This window comes from Mustela nivalis, assembly GCF_964662115.1.
Source record: "Mustela nivalis genome assembly, chromosome: 2".
In the NCBI taxonomy this organism is placed as follows: domain Eukaryota; kingdom Metazoa; phylum Chordata; class Mammalia; order Carnivora; family Mustelidae; genus Mustela; species Mustela nivalis.
In genome coordinates, this window is record NC_139021.1 from 74,526,988 (window position 1) to 74,551,810 (window position 24,823).

The window sequence follows — 24,823 nt, forward strand, 5'->3', positions numbered from 1 at the left end:
AGTGTATATTCCCATGTTCCTTGGTTATGTGTACATTTCTCTTTTGAGAATTGCCTTACATGTCCCCTGAATAGAGTATTAGCATTTTTTATTGTTATATTTTTTGCCAGGATTTTTCTCCCATATGTCTGTTGGTCCTTGCGGTTTTTATTTTTTTTTTGGAGAAAATATTTAGGAATATGACTTATTTTATCTTATTATAGTCTTTACCTTATTGGTAGCCTCATTACCATCACCAAGAGTGTTTTCCTGCACCAGGATCACATAAATATTCCAAAAATATATTTAAAAAAAATTTAATAAGGTAATCTCATGACTATTTTTATTTATACTTAAATTATCTGATATTGATTTGTTATTTAATAAGAAATAGGTTTATTATTATTATTATTATTATTATTCTTGTTATGTGCCACAAATCATTGGTAAATTTCTAGAAACTCATAAATCCTGAGGGATTAAAGAGATAAAGAGCTTAAAGAATTTTTAGCATCAGGAGGGGCGTCCAGAACAGATACTTATTTAGAAAATGGGAGCTTAAATAACTCCTTGTGGTATCTGTCTTCTATATATACTTTAAGGTCCCTATAGTACGCTGTGAGTTTACTTTTTGTTTGTGAACATAGCAGAGAGATGCTGCAATAAATCCCAGGGTAAACACTGTGAGATCAATGTGGAAAAGTATGGAAGACATCCACTGGTCCTTGCTTTCCTGGTGTGGCAGAATCTGCTAACTCTTCTGCAAAGCAAACTCTCCCCTTCTTCCTCTTAATAATAAAACCTCTTGAGTTGTAACAGAACTCACGAACATCCATTTATAGTTCACATTTCCCAACTTCCTTTGCGGCCATTCATGGCCATATGATGAAGATTAGGCCAATGGGATGCAAGTGAAAGTGATATGTATAATTTCCTGGTCACATATTTAAAGAGACTTTTTCTTGACTCTTTTCCTTTTCTTGCTGGAACGCGCATGTGCAAGAGATTCAGCTTTGTCCATAAAGACAAAGGCAACCATGCAGGGCTGTGGCTCCCAACGTGTGGTCTCCAAAACGTCAGCATCAATATCTCATAAGAACTTGTTAGAAATGCAGAGTCTTGGATCCCACCCTGACCAATGAATCAGAAACTTTGGAGTGGACTCAGAAAGCCCTCCAGGTGATTCCGATGCCCTAAAGCAGAGACTGACAAACTATGGCCATGGGCCAAAATCACTGGGGGGCCTGATTTTGTACAGCTGGTGAGCTAAGAATGGTTTCCATGTTTTTAGAGTTGCCACAACAACAACAACAAATAAAAACAAAGAATATTTAATTGACATTCTCTGTGGGCTGCAAAGATGAAGATATTCATTATATGGTAAAGAAAAACTTTACCAACCTCTGCATTGACGTTTGAGAACTCTTGCCACAGGGACTGCTAAATCAATGAGATAGAAGGAACTTGGAGTCGAGTAATTTTGTGGAGCACATTTTGGAGCACACTTTGTCAATCTGGCCAGCTCATCTCAGTACCGCTCAGCAAAGGAAAAATAAACTCTGGCAGATGTAAGCCATAATTATATGAGGTCTCATTGCTACAGTGACTGAGCCCATACCCTAACTAATGGAATAGGTTAGAAGAAGCTGCTAGGTAATAGGATGATCTCTCTTTCCACACCTCACTGTTAGCCAGTGGCCTGTTATTTGCATTTAGTGTCTCACATCACATCTTTCCTGGTGGCTTTTTTTTTTTTTTTAAAGATTCAGATGTTGGGTTCACCTAGCCATCTTCCACATAACTTGAGTCCCAAAGGCTTCAGAAAAATTCACCATCAAGTTCAATCTGCCTGGATGATGACACAAATGTATTTCGCTGAAATCATTTCTTCAGAATAATCAGTAACCTCATAATCAGCAATCATGTGCCTACATATCCCTATTCCAGTATATTGGTTTAGAATGCTTGGTGTGTCTGCACTGACCAAACCATCATGCCCCCTTCTCTGGCTGATGTAAACAGACCACCCTTGTTGGAAAAAATACATGGGGTGGCATTAGCTTTTAATAGATAGGATTTAATGGTGATATCTGCAGCTGTTGGCTGTGGGATTTCTTTTTAAAAGGACAGTTATGATTTAGGCCAGACACATAAGACTATTGCAATTAGGGAGGTAACTAAAAAGGCGTAAATGACCTTGTAAGGAGAGGAGTCTGTGTTCCCAGCTGTGCTCCCATTGCTGGCTAAAGCGTCCTGTCTAGATCAGGAGATGGTACCACGGAGCCTCTGCCTCAGGAAGCCTACCAGAGGGGAAGGAAGGGAAAGAACGTGTTGAATTACAAAGTTCAGTGGGCAAATACAGCTCTTCTCTGTCTCTCTGGAAATGTATAAGCTAACCAGCAAGCCAGGTGGTAAAGCCCGATATCCGGCGGGAGCGCTGGGTCCCAAGGTAAGGCGCCACGCACAGAAGCAGAGCTCAGGTTTGGGGCCATCCGTCCGGGCGTGTGTGTGTGGGCAGAGGAAGACGGTTGGGTTTGCAGGGAGAGGCAATGGCTTCGCAGCACTTCATCAGCGCAGTTGTGACCACAGGCTCGCTCGTGTCATTTTGTGTGCAGTAATGAAGCCTGACGAGAGGTCTCCTGCTTGCCGATAGCCGGCTGTTGTCCTAAAAATGCAAACCATCGCCTCAGGCCATGGAATCGGGAACAGGCAGAGGACAGAGGCTCCGGCTGGGCGCCCCACTGCTAGCTCTCCCTTCAGCACTCCCGACTTGGACAGAGAAAGCTGGTCTTTACCCTTGTACATAAGGACACAGAAGAAAGGGATTTTTTTTAAGGTGTCCCAGAGGCCGATGGTTTTAATCCTGACTTTTTGCTGAGCAGATATTAAAGATGGGGGAGGGGGAATGCCTACGACCAATCCTCGCGTCCCCGTGTGTTTTCTCATGCAAAATAAGCTTTTTGAACTTGAAAGCTGCATTTTCGCCTAGTTCCCCAGTGCGCCCCGCACTCCCCCTCCCGGTCCCCCTTCCACCTTATCCTCTTTGTTTTCTCCATAGAGTGGGCAAGTCAGTTGGAGCCTCCCCCGGCAAGTCTTTTAACGATGGCTCATTAATAATCGATGGGCCTGGCGAGCGCAGGAGTTCACAGCTCCGGGGCGGGCCAGCCGCAGACCCCGCGCCCACGACAGAAACCCCGGCCTGGAGGAAGCCCCTGGGCCTGGGCCGGAGGCCCGCGCGGCGGGGCGCAGCTCTGGGGGCTGCACGGAGCCCCCAGAGCGGCCGAAATCAGGGCCGGGTCCGGAGCTGCTCGCCTGGGCCGGGGTTTAGCCCCTTCTGCAGTGTTTGTTTGTTGTCTCTTTTTGTTTTGAAATGCTGCCTTCCCGCTTCCCCAGCAAGCTGCTGGTCCTAAGGCTGCAAACACTTCCTTGACTTGGGGAAAGGCAAGTTTTGAGTCCTAACTTGTCCTCCATTGGCTCTGAGGGTCTTTGTAGCCCACCGCTCACATTTCTGAAACCCTCCTCCTTCCTCTTGTCAGTGTCCTTGGAAGCAAACCCCAAAGCTGGAAGGAAAAAAAAAAACCCAAAAAACAAAAAACAAAAAAACCCGCATGCTGTTTCCTTGTGTTTTTAGGCATCTATTATTTCGATGGAATTCTTGACAGACAATAAAAGATTAAAAAAAAAAAAAAAACTGTCGATTTTTGCTGTCAAGGAAACAAGCTGTTCTCTCCATTTAAAGCTCCCTTGGTAAACCTGGTGGAAACTTTATTAAGAATTGATGAATATAGTCAGTCTCTCACAGAAGTCACCTGGAGTTGTTTCTAGAACTAAAATATGCCACAGCAGAGCTTGAATCCCTGATAGCAAATCCCATCTCCCATGAATGACCTTGGTGTTCAGACAGGCCTGGTGGAAGGGGCTGACCCAGGCTGGGCCTTCCCACTGAGGAGGCCATTGGGATGCACCAGCACCTCACACCTGTGTAGCACTTTCTGGTTGGAGAGGCTACAGATGAACTACAAAAATCACTCCCCCATAACCCAGCAGTAGGTGCAGATCAGGTGGGGGCACAGGGAAGTTATGGGCAGACCGCCCACCTGCTGCCCTGGGGGGGCGGGGTTCAAGTACCATAGCACTGTAACCCCTTCTCAGTACTTTTGTCTTCCATTGCACCTTTTTCTCCTTCTTCATTATTACTTATCTGTTCATTGCTTTCCTTAAAATTCTGCCTGCCAGGGAAATTGGGCAGGTAGTTCGGGTCCTTCTCCATCTGTGTTTATATCCCTATGGCCTATACCTCTTCTTGGTGAAGAGCCAGTGTATCACACGAACCACTCTGATTTCAGTATGACTTTAATCAACTTGAATCGTGACCATGTTGGTAGCTCTCTGTGGTTTGCACAGCCCTTTTATTTATTTATATATATATATATTTATTTATTTATTTTAAAAATTTTATTTATTTGACAGAGATCACAAGTAGGCAGAGAGGCAGGCAGAGAGAGAGGGAAGCAGGCTCCAATCCCCAGGACCCTGGGACCATGACCTGAGCCGAAAGCAGAGGCTTTAACCCACTGAGCCATCCAGGCGGCCCTGCACAGCGCTTTTAAAGTGGTTCTCTTAATAGGCCCTGACAAAGGTAGTATCTGGACCCACAAAATGGACCCACAAAATGGTGTGACCACCCCAGTAGCCCGGCCCATATCACAAATCTAAACCCCTGGCCAGCCTACACTTAGTGAAAACATTTCACTGTCAGGGAAACCTACCACCCACCAGTCGCAATCCTCCAACTCAGCTCTAGCTAGCTTAACTTGCCCTAGAAAATAGGCCTTGCTAGCCCAATAAGGAAATCCCTGGCCTCCTCGTCAGTCAGGCCTGTATCCATGCTGCTGCTTCTAACGCTCAGTGAAACTTGCTCTCGCCCCAAATCCCTCTGCTTGTGAGGCAATGAACTCCTCCAATCTGTGGTGCATTGCCGTCCCCTGAATAAAAGGGATCAGGCTTGTTATTAAATCACATGACTTTTGTCATTTGACAACCTTCACAGCAAACCTGTGAAGTAGGGATTTTTCACCTCATTCTCAGGTAAGGCAGCTCAAGCAAGTTCAGACTTTGTTCTTGGCCCTTTGTCCTGCTGCTAGCCCACCCGTACCCAGGCACCTGCTTGGCAGCTAGGATATGTTCAAAGATGCAAAAGCTTATCCTCCATTTCTAGGAAGCCTGTAAACCAGCAGTTAAGCTGTGGTATGTACACAAAAAATCATAACTCAAGATATAGAATTGTATTCCTCTGAAAAGAATCTGAGCAAAGTACTATATCATCTCTGAGTAGGAAGAGTCCTTTTTTTTTTTTTTTTAATACTATTTATTTGAAAGAGAGAGTGAGGGGAGGGAGAAGGGGAAGGGGAGGGAGAAGTAGACTCCCTGCTGAGCAGGAAGCCCAACGTGGGGCTAGATCCCAAGATCCTGGGATCATGACCTGAGCGAAGGAGGACATTTAACCAACTGAGCCACCCAGGTACCCCGGGAGAGATTCCTTTTAATGGAGGGAACATGTAGAGTGGTTGGTTAAAGTCATGGTCCTTGTGACCACAGGAACTTGAAATGAATCGGCTTCACTATTTGCTGGGTGACATGAGACAGATTGACATGGGACATGGGACAGATTATTTAACCTCTGTAAGTTTTAGATTCCTCATCTGTAAAACTAGGTTAGTTATACTTACTGCATTTCCATGGGGATTAAATGAGGTATCCATGCAACTCCCTGGGCCAAGCACAGAGTGAAGACTCGATAAATGGTGGCAATTATTGGAATACTCTCTATGTTTGGGATTTTGACAGCTCAAGATGGGGCAGATGATGACATTTCTTTCTTTTCTTTTCTTTTCTTTTTTTTTTTTTTCTAAGTGTGATAGAAGGAATTTTAAGAAGGGGTGAGCAGGTTGTATTTACATTTTATATAAATCACTTTCTGACATTTTCTGCTTCAAAGTCCTAAAATTGCACTGTGTAGTACAAGTCCCTCAAAAAGAAGGTAATTACCAACATAGTTTACCATTTGACCAGTACTTTACAAAGCACTCCCAGCCCTTCTCTACAACAGTTTAGATAGAGAGTGTTTTCTCCTACTCACAGAGGAGAAAATAGGAGGCCCAGAGGTAAAACAACTTGGTTTTGGTCACATCTAGCCAGACCAGATTCCTTCCTTTTTCTGATTCTTGCTCAAGACTTCTTTCCTTGACACCATTTTGTGTCTGTGTCTCTTACTTTTGCCTGGCACTTAACAGTCTACTATGCATCGCTTTGAGCACATTATACCTTTTAAGTCAATTCACCTGTACTGCATGTCTTTGAAGTAGGGACTTTCATTATCCTACTGATAAAGGAATTGAGGACAGAGAAGGCAAGTAACTTGCCCAAGGTTTCACAGTATATCCTGGACATTTGTTTGGTACTGTTCCCACGAAATTGTTCATCTCCTAGTTGTATGCTCTGTGACCTCCAGTTTCTCTTCTGTGATGCTTTCTACCTTATTCCAACAAGAATAAGAACTAGCCTGAGGTGAACAGGTCATCACTAAGTGGCTACAATACCAGGCAACTCATCTCAGCCAAGAGATGTGGGCAGTGAGTATCTGAGTTGCTCTGTTGCCCACCTTCCAGGCTCCCTTTGACCAGGACAGATGTGGCTTGGTTGAGAGGCTGTACAAGTAAAGGTACTGGGGCAGCTAGGGTGGGGAGAACATGGTATTCAAAATTAACAGACTGGAATGAAGACCAGTACAGCCACACTTGCTCTTCTGGAACCCTAAGCAGATCATTGACATTTTGAGGGGGGTCATAATTGTTATGTCTGAAAAAAATCCTGACAGTAATATAAGCACTTGTTTCCACCTGCCTCACACATTGTTCTCAGGATAAAATAATGTGGTGCATGAATATGCAATGGGAAACTCTAAAGTGTATATAAATATGAAGAAAACTCTTTTTAATATCAAATAAAATCCTGATTTGTCTCCTTGTCTGGAGTGACTAGTGGAAATGATTTGTTTCTGTAATTGAACCCAGATTAGGTCTCTGGACACCAACTTTCTTTTAACTCATTTTGATTTTTTTATCCATTGAGTTATTCTCATTTCCATCTAAGTAGACTTTTAATGATTACATCACAGTCCTTGTCTTGGGAGAGAATCTGAATCCATGGGTCTCACCAGCTTAACACCTTTGTCCAAAGAACGAGGAGGAGACACTCCCCTGGTTTGTAGTGTTGTTAACTATAGTCAATGCTACCCCTTCATCAGGTTAGGATAGAGAAGGAGGTCACATTTATTTTGTTATTCAAATGATATTAACTGTATGTCATCCAATTTCCTCTTTCCCTGTGGTGTTCATGAGAAAACTAAGACATCTAGGAACCTGCTCAGTCCAAAGAGCTCCATAAATACATCACTTTACAAAGGACAAAATTCGAACATCTGTTCAAATTGCAGAAGAGCCCCTTTCTCTGCTGCTGTTGCTGCCATCATCAGCAAACCCTATAAGTTTAGAAGCTGATATCCTGACTATAGACAGGCTGCTCTGCCAAGACCATCATGGGGTCACTGGTGGTTTCTCCACATGAGGATCAGGGAAGAGGGGAGTAGAGCTTACCCAAGAAGGCCAGAGCCTCCAGGGTTAAAGCCCTATGCAAGCAACAATCTAAGTTCTCAAACCCACAGCCCTGCCCTGGGGATACACTGGCTCCAGAGTAATCATCAGAAGGGAATTGAGTCTTGGCCACTCTGGGCCTAGGGCCAGTCCTCCTCTCCAGCGATCCTGATACTAGAGTTGGGTCAGCAGTTACGGACTCTCCTTTCCTCCTCAGGGTTCCTTTTGTTTCTCCTGCAGGCAGCCTCTGTTGGACTCACCTTAGTCTAGGAGGTCATCAAACTATAGCCAACAGGGCCACATCCAGCCTGCTACTGTTTTTGTAAATAAAGTTTTATTGGAACACAACCATGCTCATTGGTTTGCATAGCTTCCATGGCTGTTTTCACACCGTAGAGTGGAGGACCTGTGTTGACACCCTGTGGACTATAGAGCCTAGAATATTCACTACCTGGCCCTTTGTGGTAAAAATGTGTTCAGACACCTGTGACCATCCAAAATGCTAGAATGACATTGATTATCAAAGTAAAACGTTCTTGGTCCTGCTTATCATTCTCCTGCAGGGTTCTGGATCAAATAAATGGATGGATGTAAACGAATGTATGTGTGAAGGGTAGTGCCAATCTTCAAAGCAGCTTCATGCCAAGTTCTTGTCAAACTACCTCCCAACAATTCTTTCATACTCTTTCCCCAGAGCAATGATTCCCCCTCCCCCCGCCAAAACAAAGAAGAGGAGCTCTGAGTTGATCTGATAGCTCCAATTCCAGAAATAGAAATAGGTAGCAAGTTTTAAATAGAGCACAGTCTGACTCATCAGTATCCCAAACACACTCCCGAGGATAAGGAAGTGCTATCATAGGGAATAGCCAATGGCTTCTCAAAATAAGTAAGTGCTAGTACTCATAGTACTAGTAGTCATTTCAGGTGACTTTTGGATTGTCAAAAGATAAAGAGACAGGAAATCAATCTTTTTTGAAAGATTTTTGTGAAAAGTAATTTTTATATTGAAAACCATCCATGAGAAAAGCACTCGAGTCATGTTGACCCAACTAATTAAAAATGAGAAGATTCACAATGTAGTTTGGCTTTTCCTCTCTCTCTCTCCAAGAGACTTGTTGTACAACAGCCTGAGCTAAACATGCTGTGTCAATCTTATCTTTTACATTTCCTGGGTGTTTTCTCCTGAGATCATGGCAACAACCTTGTCATTATTTTAAATATTTTTGCCTGTAAATTTTCAGAATACTTGATCTGATTTTAATAAGACCCATGTGTGAAATCCTTTTTTTTTTTCATCTATCATTCTGATTCTTTCTGCTCTTTAGTACAGCACAGCTTGGTAGCACTAGGTACGTCTTGTTGAAAGTATGTCCATAAATATGTCCCTTGCAGCATGGAACAGCTTGTTAAATTGGCAGTCCTCAGCAGTTTGCCTAGAAAAGTTTGCCTCACTTGCGATAGTCCAAATGTAGGGCAGAACACAGCGTAACTTTTTATCTAATTTTACCAATTGACATATTCTTCAAATTTTTAACTACCTCGTGTCTTTTCCTTACAGTGCCAACACCTGACTTGAAAGTGGCTAAATGTTCTCACAATTGCCAAATGTGAATAGGGAAATTACCTTTTATTACTGGAGATTAATTTGGGGGAAATTAAAGAAAATAATACTGTAATTTCAAACAGGATGCTAAATCCCCGGTGGGAAATACATCCTGATAGGCTGAGGCCAGAGATTTCTATTCCTGAGGTGGGATCGGTGCTGTTCTTCACTGTGACAAGGGTGGGGCTTGCTGATTTTAATCTTTCAAGTTTTGTGGATACACTGCCATGATATATGATACTTAATGATACCCCATTACTGATACTCGTATATGCTGGTATTTCATTCATATACTCTGATTTTCATCTTCTCTGGTTTGGATCCTGTTAGAACTTGGAGTGACAAATCGAGAAGGAGTTTGACCCCACACTTTTACATCACAAGGATGAGCCTTCAATGCCCAGCTCTTTGCCTTCACTTTTCTGAGAGGAGGCCATGTTCTCTTCCTCCATAGGTCTCTAGACTATGGGCGGGCAGCATCACTTATGTTTTCAGGCCTCAGAACACTGGAAAAACCTCCCTTGTCAGCCCGTAATTACACTATTTAAAATTTGCCAAATCTATTCCTTGGGGGAACCAGCATAACAAGACAAGACAAAACAAAACGAAACAGGTATCGGAATATGGCATCGGTGAAGGGACTTGGGGCTTAGGAGAGAGCACAGCACAATGGCTGTGTTCAGTGACCCTGTTTTGGTGGCCACACCCTCCAGATGGCTCTAAATGCTGTTGGGGAAGTGGCCTGAAGAGAAGGAATTTTCCATGCTTAGTTCCTGTCTATAGATTTTCTCACTCAGTAGGAGATTTGCCTATTTATGAAGAACCTGTTAGAGAATATTATTTTAGGAGCAGTTCTTAAAGAGATCCTTTTTAGAAATCCAAAGTAGACTTTTTAGAAATGACACCCACCTTTCCACCTTCTTCCTTCACATACTATCCCAGCTGCAGGTGAGGAAGGACCACTGCATTTAGATCATTTTAGTTTTACTGAGATTATATGAGACACACAACCACCTTTGAATTTCAGGGAGGAGCATTCGTATTCCACACCTCTCTCAAGAGTAAGGGACAGAATTTGAAGCTCTTAGTACTTCTCAAAAGTACTTCTCAAAAAAAGTACCTTCTCAAAAGGGAGTTTGAGTCCCCCCTCTTTCAGAATCATGTTGGGTACATGTTACAGGTGCACATTACTGGGATTAGCTTTTATTCACTGAATCAGAGTTGCTAAGGTACTAAGTAGGTAGTTCTGATACACATGAAAAATCTGACACCATCACATCCATTGCCTTGCACGTAGTTGGTGTTCAATACATTTTTTTGGTGAAATGAATAAAAAATTTTCCCAGGAAATTTAAAACACTATTCAAATATAGTACTTTTTAAAAAATGGAATGTCCTTCAGGCTTTGTGTTGATTTAATCATGTTAAAACCGTGACCAAAGACATTCTAAATTGTGGAACTATGGTTGATAATTGAAAGAGAAAATCTCCTGGCATCTTGAAGAATATTTTCTAATACTCTGGGAGGGGCCTGTAAAGCACATTTAAAATAGCTATCCTGGATCACTTTACTTTTTTTTTTTAATTAGAAAAATTTAATTATTGCCAAAAGCTATTTGCTGGAATTGTATAAAAAATGTTTACAGATGCCTTAGGAAGAAAACAGCAGAATGTGGAACTAATTGTGTTGATTCAAGATAATTATGAAACACAAATGACCATTACTTACAACAAGTCCCCTGACAACTAAGGGTTGACTCCAGGGATCAAGCTCAAATAAAGAAAAAAAAATAATAATGATAATAAAAGAGGGGTGATATATTTATGTGGTAATAATCAAACTAGAAAAGGTGCTCTATTCCCAAATTAATAAAGGTCTTTAGTGACATTTCAGGATTTCAGTTCCACAAGCCATATTTTTACTAAGTAAAGCTGCGTCCACCTCCTGATTTCAAAGGAGTATCTTGTTTTTAAAAGTCTTGAATTCTTATCACATTGACTCTTGGGAATAAGAGGTGAATTTTTTCCATTTCCCGACTTCCCCTTATGGTGGAAAATGACATATTTGGGTATGGATTGTTTTCATTTCTTTTCAATCTTTGATTGTCAGTGAGATTTCATGCCAGAATTGCAAGTGGAAGCCTAGAAGAGACCTTCTGGATCCTACAAGTTATCTTGGCACAAAAGACCTGAGCAACTCTAATGTAATTTAGATGATCATCCCAGTATGTGCAGGCTATTCCCAACCTATGTGGACCTCTTGTTCTATTGTGATTTGATCATGCTCTATTTAGACTAAAAGGTAGAATTAAAAACATAGAAAAGGCCAGAAACTTCTAGTGGGAATCACCGCCGATAAGAAATGTTAGGGGACCAAACATGATTTTGAAGAGTAGCATCTGGAAGACAGAATTTAACACTTTTGTGCGAAAATAGTTAGGCTTCAGTTTCACTTATTAAACTGAAAGAGAAGCTGTAAATCAACATGTAAATCCTCAGACCAATCCTGTCTAATAGAAGTAGAGGTGAGCCACAGATGTAATTTAAAACTTACTACTACCTACTTCAAAAAAAGTGGAAACAGGTGAAAGTAATTTAATAACATATTTTATTTAACCCATTATTTTCAGAATATCATTTTAACATTTAATGAATATAAAAATTATTAATGAGATTTGACATTCTTTTATCAGACTAGGTCTCCACATCTCCATTTGAATCGGCCATATTTCAAGTGTTCAGTGGCCACATGTGGGTAGTGGCTGCCATATTGGTCAGTTTAGCTCTGGACTGTTAATCCTCCATCGGCATATGAGTTCTCTAAGAGGGACTCTTTTGAAGGATGAATTATTTTAAATGCTGTAAAATGTTTTCATTTCTATGTGATCTTGATACTTCAAACTATGAATATATATCGGTGAATGGCTAGAAGGAGTGAGAATGAAGTCTGCTTCATGTTCATACATGTGAAGGCTACTCTTGGGTTTGCCCAGGCTGCCAAGGCTGAGCTTTTCTAGAACTATGACTTGTCCAGTTGCCTAGGTTGGGCTGCCAGACACTGCAGTTTGCGATGTGCTATGGCTCTGTTGGTGGACTAGACTATTGGATATTACCTTAAGATGTCTTTACTCTCTGCTAGTGGCGGTCTCACTCCAGCTTGCTATCTAGCAGCAGCTTTTGTCTCCTCTGCCAAAGATGCTAAACCAGTGGACTGGTCCCATTCTAGGCTCTCACTGTTGGCTGGTAACTGACAGACGTCTCAAGAAGGCAGACATGATGCTCATGGTAAATATGTCTTATAGCCAGAGTGAAGGTTGAGCAACACCACAACTCATTGTTTAGACTTAATCTCAATCTGGAGTGTGCCACATCAATAATATATTATTGCCCTAGAAACTTAGCAGTTTTCTTAGACTGTTTAAGTTTCTTTCTGGATTGTATAGGCTTCTCTCAACCAAATGGCTGACTCACTTGTATGCCATCTGTCTATCTCTATCGTCTATCCATCAATCTATCTCATTTAATCCCCTGTTCTCAATTTCTCACTGCCATTCTTGTTCTTCTTCCTATTACAAGCAGTTTGATGGTATCTTTTTGTTTTTGTATATTTTATAAGACATTTTTTCATGCATTCTAGTTTATATGAATATTATTATGTTAGATCATTCTATTTTCTTTTTTATCATTATGGCCTATTGTTTCTTTTTTTTAATAAAAGCTCATATTTTATATATTTTTTTATATTTTATTTATTTATTTGACAGAGAGAGAGAGAGAGAGAGAAAGAGAGATCACAAGTAGGCAGAGAGGCAGGCAGAGAGAGAGGGGGAAACAGGCTCCCCGCCGAGCAGAGAACCCCATGCGGGGCTTGATCCCAGGACCCTGAGATCATGACCCGAGCCAAAGGCAGAGGCTTAACTCACTGAGCCACCCAGGCACCCCTGGCCTATTGTTTCTAAGACCTATCCATATAGCTATGTAAACATCCAGCTATTTGTTTCTAATTGCTGCAGAATACTTTATAATTGGCATTCACTATGTTTTACCTGTCCACCAGTGATGGACTTCATGATTGCTTCCCACCACTATAAACAACATTGTGATAGATATCATGGGAGACGACCTCCACTGTATAAAAGTATTTTTGAGAATTGTATCCAAAGAAGAATACTTTTTGTCATAAGGAACATTTAATTTAACTAAGTACTACTACCAAGTTATTTCCAGAAGGTCTGCACCAGTCTATGCTTAAGCCAGCAGGCAATACACCCGTTTGGCCAATAATGGCATTATTCATTTTTCCAATTTTAATCAAACTAATGAAGTTCTTGAAATTTTTTATGCTATTTTGTCAAAGTGTATGGTAAAACATAAAATTGAGAATTAAAACTAGAACATTTGACTACATGCTGGTTGGTAGGGGACTAGAGGCAATAAAGTCACTTCCAATACTATGCTGAACAATACTCTGTTGAATAAAAGTGGGGATAGTGGGCATCCTTGTTTTGTTGCTGACCTTAGAGGAAAAGTTTTAAGTTTTTCACCATTGAGTATGATATTAGCTGTGAGTTTGTCATAAATGGGCTTTATTATGTTGAGGTGCATTCTCTCTATACCCACTTTGTTGAGAGGTTTTTTGTTTTGTTTTGTTTAATTATAGATACTGAATTTCGTCAAATGTTTTTTCTGCATCTGTTGAGAAGGTCATATGGTTTTAATCTTTCCTTTTGTTAATGTGGTGTATCATACTGATTGATTTGCAAATGTTGAGACATCCTTGTATCCCTGAATTAAGTTCTACTTGATCCTGTTATATAATCATTTTAATGCATTGTTGAATTCAGTTTGCTAATATTTTGTGTTAAGGATTGTTGCATCTGTCTTCATAAGGGATATTGGCCTTATGAAGGTGGTTTTTGTTTGTTTGTTTGTTTTGTTTTGTTTTGTCTGGTTTTGATATCAGGGTAATGCTGGCCTTGTAAAATGAGTTTAGAGGTAAAATGAGTTTTTCTTCTTCAATTCTTTGGAAGATTTTGAAAAGGGTAGTTGTTAAATCTTTGAATGTTTGGTAGAATTCACTAGTCTGATCCTGGACTTTTGTTTGTTGAGAGGCTTTTGATTACCAGTTCAATCTTCTTACAAATAATCAACCTATTCAATTTATTTTTATTTCTTCCTGGCTCAGTGTTAGAAGATTGTGTTTTTAGGAATTTGTCCATTTCTTCTAGGTTGTCCAGTTTGTTGGCATATAATTGTTTGCTTATGATTCTTTGTATTTCTGTGATATCAATTGTAATTTCTCCTCTTTCATTTTGATTTTATTTGAGCCCTCTGTCTTTTTCTCTTGATGAGTCTATCTAAAGGTTTATCAATTTAGTTTATCTTTTCAAAGAACTAGATTTTAGTTTTATTGATTCTCTCTGTTATCTTTTTAGTCTCTTTATTTCCATTTTGATTTTTATTATTTCCTTCCTTCTACTAACTTTGGGCTTCACTTATTCTTCTTTTTCTAGTTCCTTTAGGTGTAGATTTAGATTATTTTAGAATTCTCTTATTTCTTGAGCTAGTCTTGTACTGCTATGAACTTCGCTCTTAGAACCACTTTTGCTGTATGACATACCCATAGATTTTGGTATGTCATTTATCTATTTTTCACTTGTTTCTAAAAACTTTTAAATTTTGGCTTTGATTTCTTTGATGACCCAGTGACTGTGCAGTAGCATGTTGTTTAATCCTCAGGTTTTTGTATTTTTTTCAGTTTTCTTCTTTCTCTACTTAGATCTGTTAATATTTGGTTTATATATTTTGATGCCCCTATGTTGGGTACATATATATTTATAAATATTGTATTTTTTTGCTAGATTGGCCCCTTTATCATTATGTAATGCCATTCTTTTTCTTTTATTACAGTCTTTGTTTTAAAGTTTATTTTTTCTGATATAAGTATGGTTGTATTAGTTTTCATTTTCTTTGCATGAAATATATTTTTCCATCCTTTCACTTCCAGCCTGTGTGTGTCTTTGGCTCTGAAGTTAGTCTCTGGTTGACAGTTCATAGATGAGTCTTGTTTTTTTTTAAGCATTCAGCCATAGACTTTGACTAGAGAATTTAGTCCATTTACATTTAAAGAGTAAGTGATAGGTATGTACTTACTGACATCTTAAAAATTGTTTTCTGGCTATTTTTGTAGTTCCTTTCTGTTCCTTTCTTCCCTTGTGGTATGATGAGTTTTTCCAGTGTTATATTTAGATTTCTTTCTCATTTTCTTTTGAGTATTTACTGTAAGTTTTTGATTTGTGGTTACTCTGGGGTTCACATATAACATCCTATGTATATAGCAGTCTATTTAAGTTGATAGCAACTTAAATTTGAATACATTCCAAAACACTACATTTTTACTCCCCCCCTCATATTTTGTTTTTGATATCACATTTTACCTCTTAATCAACAGTGTGGTTTGTTCTTGATATGTTCCTGTTGCTGGGGGTGTGCCAAGACCTGTCGGTGTTCCAAGGAGAGGAATCCCATTTAGCACCTAGTTTCAGGCTGATGAGAAGACAGACCCTTAGGCAGCAGCTTTTAAAATATGCAAATATATACAGTCCTGTGGGATCAAATTATAAACCCTAATGGCCTCCTGACCAGGAGATCTGGAGGTTAGCCCTGGGTGACAGTTGCAAAAACGGGGGGTCCAGATGTGTGTGTAAGCTCCTTTCTGGGAGGAATTGGCCAAAGGAATGTGCCAAGATGGTGTCACTTTGCTTACATTCGCAAGGAGTGCCTCCATAGCTTCTAGATGTACGTGAAAACTGAATTCTGCCTCTTAGGCTGAAGATACAGGATAAATAAATAGCCTTTCCACAGGAAGTCTGGGTTTGTTTTAGTCTGCTGTCTGTGCAGTACCCTGGGGGTGGTGGCCTGCCAAGACCATCTTTCTGATTGTTAAAATCTCTTGAAGTGCAGAAACTCCAGTCCCCTTGGCCAGCCGAGCCAGGCAAACAATGGCATCTTCTGTCTGGTTTATGTGGACCTGCTGGCTTTAGTAGGGCAGTTGGAAAGTGTAGGGGTGGGACACACTCACCACCTTCAGGAAAGGCAGTGGGAAAATGTCTTGACTATTTTGACAGGCCTGGGAACTTCAGCAATGCTGCATGAGAGTACCCTAACTGTGGGTATATGCTTGCCTCAAAATAGAGCCTGAAGAATGCCATGGCTGCTCCTGTTTGCCAGCCCCAGACATGACACAAGGTAAGTGTTGCAACTGCCCATGCTCACCGACTTTAGTAAGCAACTGTGAGAATGATATGATCATTGGTGCTCACTTGCTCTAGCCTGAGAGTAGGGCAGCACTATGACTGCCTCCGCTCTCTGGCCTTGGCAAGGCAGCAAGACAGTGTCATGTCCACTCACCCTTTTCTGACTCAGTGAGGCTGCGGGAGGGTGCTGTGCCTGAAGACACCGCTAGCACTAGTGGGGTAGGTGGGAAGAACACAAATGGCATCCACCAGTGCTTCCATCTCTGGAGAGCACTCCAACTATCCCTTTCCCCTGCAGAAGATTGCTCCAGATCCAAAAATGAATCTCCTTTATGTACAGTTGAGGCATTTTTTTTCAAGTCAGTGCTTTTCACTAGATCCTAGGGCTAGTGAGACTGCCACAAGTATTTTAATTAGAAACTCTCAGTTTCTTAGAGCACTTTGGATCTTTTGGACATCAGCCCCATTGATTTTCTAAGCTAGACATTTTGGGGGGCATATCTCCCTAGGGTTCTGGTGTCTGTTTGGGGGGAGCCTCCCCTCATTTCTCTGGGATAAGTGCCAGACTTGTGAGATCTCTCTTTACGGAGGCAGAGGGTGGGATTTTTGTGAGAGTTTGTCTCTACCTCTCCTAGTCATCTTAATGTAGTTCTTTTATCCTTTGTTGTGGAGAAGCAGTTCCACTAGTTTTCAGAGGGAAGTGATCAGTATGTAGCTGTAGATTTGATGTGTCCATGGAGTAAGTGAGTTCACCATCTTCTCATTGCTATCTTCAATACCACCTCCCTCATAATTTCTAATAGCTTCCTTATGTCCATGTACTTACAAACTTTCAGTAGGCATTTGTTGGGTGAATTAGTAAATGAACAGCAAAAGAGAGGGCTATATTAACTTGCATGCCATGTAAAGGAAAAGAGTGTCTGTTATCCTGTAATATGTGTAAGAGTAACTATGAGAAGGTGAGAACAAGATCTAAAGACAGTAAATTAGAGGATCTGTAGAAAATGAAAAAAATATATATGGCACAGTTTATACACATATTCCTTATATATTTGTTCATAATTAGGTTTGTTATAAAATCATTTCAGAAATGACCTTCCATAGTTGGTAAACACTATTCTTTGGAGTTTAAGTAAGCCCTTACTATTTGAACAAAAAGCACAAAGTCATTCTGTAATTTGTTGCCAGTATGGGATTCATCTTCAGGCACTCACTCAACTGCAAAATCTATTGACAGAGGTGGCTGAAAACTATTCTCAGCCTTCTAGTCCATTCTTTAACACCTTACAAGAGAGTTTGCAGAAAATTCTCAACCTCCCCTTCTGACTTTGGGTCCCTCTCATTCTAGAAGCTGTGATGAGGTGTGTGGTCCTCAAGGCCTAAGCATTGGCCCTGCCCTTCAAAATCAGGCATTAGCTCATCTCCAGCTTAGGGTGCTGGGGGGAACTTCACAGTCAAATGTAGATTGGTTAAAGCTAGTAAGAGTCTAAATACCTATGGGGGTCACAAATAATGTAGCAGGTCAAATTAAAGAAGTTATTACCACTAAGTATTCAGGAAGACAGAGTTAGAGCTAAACACATGGGCCAGAGATGTGAGACTTTTACCTACCTTAGTAAAAACAAAGGATCAAACCTACTAAATGGTGCCAGATGTTTGACATTACAGAAAGATGATGAAGTTAGCAGCACTGAAAGCTTTACTCACAGAGATTGGCAGATTCTGGGGTGAGAAATACAGTTGGCTGAGGGTATGGCTAGTTGTTTTGGGGCCAGAAGCTTCCCACCACCTATCTTACTTACCCCCATATATTTGGGGCAAACCTAGACATACAGCACCTCCATTCAAGCAAACATAGAGACAGTCAGGATAAGGTTTCTCCACCTGCTTCCCTCAATTGTCTGGTTACTGAGCACCCAGTTTCTCCGGGTTTTCCAGTCTTCATTGGAAAAGTCAATGAGTAGAGGCTACAACCAGAACCCAAACAGGAAAGAGCAGCATGGGCTGATCTCATCTCTACCTCACTTCTCAGACTGTGGCGCTACACAGGCTGGGACAGATTCTTCCCTTGCCTCACTTCCTCACATCATGAGGAATTAAGGGATAATATGGACTTTCTGTTTTTAAGGGTGAGCCAATACTTTAATTAGATCAGATCCTTTTGACTCTTGTTAAATTAGTAAATGAAAAAGTAGTTGAGCGGCAAATTAATCACATGTAGCAGTCTTGCCCTTTGCCCCTCTAGCAGATACTAGTTAAGGTTTTTAGGGGCAGGGGATGATTTTCATAAACAACTGACCCAAAAAATGTTTCAGGCAAATTCACAGCACATTTAGGACTACTGACATTATAAACTTGTGATTTGGATGATATGTGTAGATTCCAGTTAAAACTAGGCAGTCAGTGGGGTGCCTGGGTGGCTCAGTGGGTTAAAGCCTCTGCCTTCAGCTCAGGTCATGATCCCAGGACCCTGGGATCCAGCCCTGCATCAGGCTCTCTGCTCAGCGGGAGCCTGCTTCCTCCTCTCTCTCTCTGCCTACGAATGATGTCTGTCAAATAAATAAATAAAATTCTTAAAAAAAAAAAGTAGGCAGTCAATATATTGCATTACATATTGATGTGTGTATCAGTATTACTGAAAATGTATTACACATACAAACACATAAATAAAGAGTGGGGTGGTGGGGAGGTAGGGCCTGGAAACCATACCCGGTGCAATCTCTATAGCTTCTACAGAGAGATCTTAAGCAGCAAAATCTTGGTGTTGTTTTGTACAGAAATGGAGAAGAGCATTTTTTTAAAAGATTTTATTTATTTGAGACAGACACGCACATGCACAGAGGGGGTGGGAGGGGCAGAGGGAGAACTCGCTGCTGATCACTGGGCTCCATCCCCTGGTCCTGGGATCCTTACCTGAGCTGAAGGCAGACACTTAACTGACTGAGCTCCCCAGGTGCCCCAGAAATGGAGAAGAGTATTAAACCATATTTAAGACAAAAAAACAACAAAAAAAAGTAGATGGTCAAATGTCTAAACAAGTAAGCAGGTAAGCCAATTGGTTTTAAAATAATTTTTTTGGTTTACTCTTTATTTTCCTTGGGCAGCAAAAGAATCACCACACTCTCTTACCTTATTGTTCTTATGTAAATTTGGTGCGCAATGATAAAGCAGCATCAAGGCACCTCAGTTCATTTGACCCCAAACTCCCTGTTATTCTAAATGCAGTAACAGTTCCTGAAGTGTGTCCTCTGATTGGGATTTTAAAGGAAGGATGTTCCTTTTCCTGGTTTTTGTTTTGTTTTGCTTTTTCTTTTTTTTAATTGTTTGTGTGATTCTGCAAAAATAGTTAGCCATTTTCAGCTTCAGCGATAGTTTTCCAACTCCAGAATAAATATGGGGTTTTAAGCATTTCTGCTTCAGAATGAAATGAGAAGTGAAAGGCAGTAGCCATTAATTTATAATTAAACTGGTTGGGGAAAGGGAAGCACATGCTAGCAGATTGGTCCTCGGTGACTGATACGCTCCCTGCCGCAGAGCCACCGCTGGAGGATGATTTATTATTTTTCCTAATGTTTCTCATTCTCATTTCAGCCGAGAAGGTCACCCACAAAAGACAGAATCCAGAAAAGAGGCGACAGGGTTTGACTTTGGGTGGCTGCCTTTCTTGCCTTTCTTTCCCTGAAATTTTAGTATTTACAGCTTACTCGTCTTAAATTTGACACTCAGCAGACATAAACTGTATTCTTGAGAGGATTAAAGGATTATTCACTCACTAGCTTAATCAGATTAATCAGAGATTTTGAACAAGATATCTAATGCCATTCACAAGATGAGACGTGCGATCCCTGCCTGCTAGTTGAACTTAGCTTGAGCAGACACACACTTATGCACACGTGCACGCATACACATGTGCATGTGTGTACGCACAAACATGTAGACATATGTGCACCGATTTTTAGTTGACACATTACAATATTCTTATTTAAAAAGACTTACTTTTTAAATCACAATCAATTAGTTTCTGAGGCTTACTTTGCCTAATGACGGAAAGAAAAAAGGAAAGGTTATGTGCCTGTATGTTTTCTAATGTTACTTTGATTTGAATTACTTTATTTGTTATGGGTTGTTTGAATTCATTTTTAGAACTCCCTTTTTATTGCCATATCATTCTTTAAAAGAAAAGAATCTCTGGAACTTTTTGAGGAAAAATTATTTCCATTTTTTTTTTTTTTTGCATTCATGTGAATAATCCTTGAAATCTGAATGTTCTTGACTTAAATTATAGTGCAAGCATAAGAAATATCCTGAAAAGTAGGTCTATTGTTTATTATTAATACTAATATACAATAATAATTATTGTTTTCCATTTCTATTAGGAGCTTAAATTCTAGTCTACATTTATTTTAATAAGCTCCTTTTTTTCTGCAGGAACAAGAGGCAGCAAAGACCCTTTGTACTGCAGACATATTAAACCAGGATTGGGACCAACTGTCCCATTGTAGGAACTCTTATTTTAAAGCAGCCTGAGTTAAGCAGATTTGGTTGGATTTACTTTCATTTGGGTATTATGCTATTTGGGGGATAGACAATGTAATATTGGAAATATTCTCAAAGATAGGAAGAAGCAAAATTAAAATGTGAGCCCTATTCGTCCACTCTATTAATCAAAATCACTTGATCCAGGAACCCCTGAGACCCCTGGGAGCAGAATTTAGATATAGTTCCACACCAGCCTTGTGGTTCAAAAGGCAGTAGATTTTGATGTTCTTGCTTCTCAACTAGAATCTTATTTCTGACAGTTATACAATAATTACAAAATTTTCATTAATCTATATACGACTCATTAATGTTTGGTGGTGATGCTGTCTTTAATATGGAATACCAATGCCTGATATTGAAATTCGTATTGTTTCAGCTGTTTCAAAGTCCTTTCACAGATTATAGGAACCCCATGAAGTAAAACAGGCATCCCCAGACCTACTCTCTGTAAGTACGGAGAGAATAAGGGCTTTATCCAAGGTGAAGAAATGAATGAGGATCAAGATCCGAGTCCTGTGAGTCCAAATCAGTGTCACTTTTCTGTTGTACTTTGGCTGTTGTTAGAATGGCACCCCCACCCTGTCCAAAGACTACGTGTGTCTGTGTGTATCTGTGTGTCCGTGTGGGTGTGAGATGTGACACAGATTGGTAAGTTTATAGGTATGGTTTGTAGCAATGAAATAAAATAAACAAGAGTTCCAACTTAGCAAACACTGGAAACCAAAAGCAGCCAATAAAATTGAACAATGAATTTTGGTCAGTTTCCTGGGCTTTGGAGCTGCAATAAGGTTTTATGGCTGCAGCATAGCCAAAAGTTAGCAAAGGATGAAATCACAAGCTACAATCTCACAGCCTTCGGAGCCTTTGGGACGCTGGCTAAATTTTATAATGGGTACGGTGTGCCAGACACGTTCTCTCCATGAGCTCATTTGACCCTGAGGTAGGTTCCTCATTGTGGTCCCCTTCTTCAGGTGGAGGAACCATACATGGAGAACTTCAGTAAGTGCACAAGGTCACAGGGTAACTAAACAGCAGGCAGAGGCTAGAACTGGATGGGGGACGTCTATTTCTTATCACCCTGCCCACTTTCCTGCTATCAAATATGCATTTACAGTTCTGGCTGCTTTACAAAATATGATTTCTATGCTGACACCTAATAATTTTCATTATTGCTCTGGGTATGTGTTTGCAGCCCCATCTTTTACCAGAAATAGTGACGTTTATGCTAGTTTCATTTCAGTCCTACAAAGCTTTCCTGGCTTAGTACATGCCAGACACATGTGAGATGTGTTCTCGTTCATCTCAGTGAATCCTCACTTGGGAGACTGGAATTGCTTTGCTCATGGCAGAGAGAGGATATGCAACTGGGAGAAAGGGAGCAACCTGTCCAAGGGCAAGGCCAAGTAAAAAGGCTGGATTTCCACCCCAGCCTGATTCCATGAACTCGTGGCCTCTCCCTGCACCTGAACATGAAGCCATGGCCTGGGACGCAGGGCACTGAGCTTCTGATCCTAGCCTTACTAGAAGTGGCATAACCAGAACTCAGAATAGAAACAGTCCATGTTTTAGATTTGCAGGATTATCTTCTCTCCACCTGGGGGCCAGGAAGTCTTCTCTCTTAGCACTTTTCATTCACACTAAGTAATCAAACCTAGTTTCCCTTTCCTTTTCCTGGACCTTAGTCATCTTTCTTCACTTTAGGAAACCACATTTTTATTTTTAACCAAATGTACTTTATTATTTCTGATTATCTTACTTCCTTTTGGAGGGAGTGAACTGTATTTGGTGATTTGGTGTTCAATGTGCATCTCTATAAATGTTTTTATGCCAAAACTACAGAACAGTGTGATTACAAAGATCCAGATCATCTGTTTAACTAAGTAGAGGTAATTCCACTCCCTTTCTTATCTATGGTGTGTAGAAAAATGATAAACATTGGGGAGAATGATGATTTTTTTTTTTAAATCCATGTGCTTAGTTATTTGAGACTATGTTCAGGCACCAGGGATTATTTTAGATAGGCATGACTAATTTTTTTTCTTGTTTGTGTTTTTTAACTACCATTTGCAAACTATCTCAAGTATAGCGAGCACACGAGCCCATCAAATCCATACATTTCCTGCCCACACCCACATCCTCACACAGCGTTATGGGCACACATTTCCTCATGCCCCAAAGTGGGGGAAAAAAAAAAGCTGGTTTAAGAATAGGAGTGTATCATAAACTTCGCTTCTGAAAAACATTTGCATTGGATTAAAACCACACTAAATTTCTTCCTCTAAAAATATTTGCTAGTAACTTTATTCTGTTAAGAACAGTTGTTTTAGTTCACAGAAAAAGTAAATAAAGCCATACCATCATGGAAGTTGATGGGTTTATAAATGATAGGCTTACAAAAATGAAATTGGTCTGTTTGATACATTATCTTCTGTTCAAATATGTACTGGAAAGGTCCCCGATACGTCACCTAAACGTGGGAAATAACTTTTGGACTTGGTTTAGGAAGTGATTTGGACTCAATTACTTTTTGAGGAGATGTGGAGGTGTAAACAGCTTGGCGTGTGTGTGTGTGTGTGTGTGTGTGTGTGTGTGCATGCACACTGGCACTCTCCAGTGGAATTTCTCTTTCTCTCTCTCTCTTTTTTTTTTTTTACACTTACTCTGTTATAGCTTATCCTGCATTCCCAACAAAGGCTGATATTTCTGGAAGAGCCAGGTCCTCAAGAAAGGGTCTTTAGGAAATGGTCTCAACTTAGCATTTCCAGAGAGAGAAAGCCTATGCCATTTTAACCTAAACCAAAAGAGATTATGTGACTTAGTGAGCTCCGGGATCACTTCGATTTAGTGTCTGAGCAAAGATATTGGATTTCAGTAATTGCAACCATTGGGTTAACATGGCAGTTATTTGAAATGAATGACCCATGTAGGTGAGAATTCAAGGTTATGGGTCACTGGAAACCTTCATCTGCTTTCTGCATACAGCTGCTCACTGGTGGAGGCTTTCCTACAGAGCTGGGGGCTCCTGGTGGCAAAGGCCAATCCCCACTCTTTTTCCTTCTCTCTTCTGCGTGTGTGTATGAGAGAGAGAGAGAGAGAGAGAGAGGGAGGGATGAGGGAGAAAGAGACAGCGGGCGTTGAGGGGGAGAGAGAGAGCACTCACGAGAAGAGACTTCTCAGCTGGAGTGTATTTTTTATGGTAAAAGGAATGCAGAAAGAGGACGTGGGCTTCTTAGCGAATCAGCTTATAAATACTTTTTTAAATTAATTAATTAATTAATTTATCACAAGCCTGCTGCTGCTGGAGTTACGGACCACATGTCTTACATCCGGACCTTGGTGGCCTATGTATATGCAAAAACCAAAACGTACATTTAAGAAGTCTGTGCTTTACTTTATGTAAGTTACACATATAAAACCAGAAAGTTGAGAATCTCTTCATTTACAACTAATGTGTACTTCTTTTGCCAGTATTTATTTTTTTGCACGCGTTAGAGTTCCACCTCGGTTTCTTCTGGACCCCCTTGGAATCCCTAACCGTCAGTAACAGAGGTGGTTTGGGAGAAGACCGACATTTTTACCAGCTGTCACTTGGATCTCTGAGCTGAGCTCACTCAGCTCTCCAGACGCGCCCCCAGCCTCCCGCATTCTCTTTCCCCACGGAGAATTTACTAAAAGGACTTTTTCTAGAGTTCCCCTGTCCTTGGGGTTTTCCATTCTTGCTCGGTCACCGGCACTGACGTCCCTTACCTCTGACACACACGTGGTCCCCTTCCTGGTGTTATTTTAGAACAACA

At 40.6% G+C, this 24,823-nt stretch overlaps 1 long non-coding RNA gene across 3 annotated transcripts in view; it reads left to right on the forward strand.

Annotated features, from left to right (window-relative positions):
* LOC309858860 overlaps positions 1–24,823 on the forward strand; it is a 348,226-nt gene that overhangs the window by 319,666 nt on the left and 3,737 nt on the right. Inside the window, exons 4-5 of one of the 3 annotated variants that reach the window (XR_014308388.1) lie at positions 16,429–16,482; positions 21,406–21,544. This is a non-coding gene — a long non-coding RNA (uncharacterized lncRNA). Of the gene's footprint in view, positions 1–16,361; positions 16,483–21,405; positions 21,545–24,823 lie in introns of all 3 variants that reach the window. The other 2 variants (XR_014308390.1, XR_014308389.1) reach the window with 2 other exon arrangements.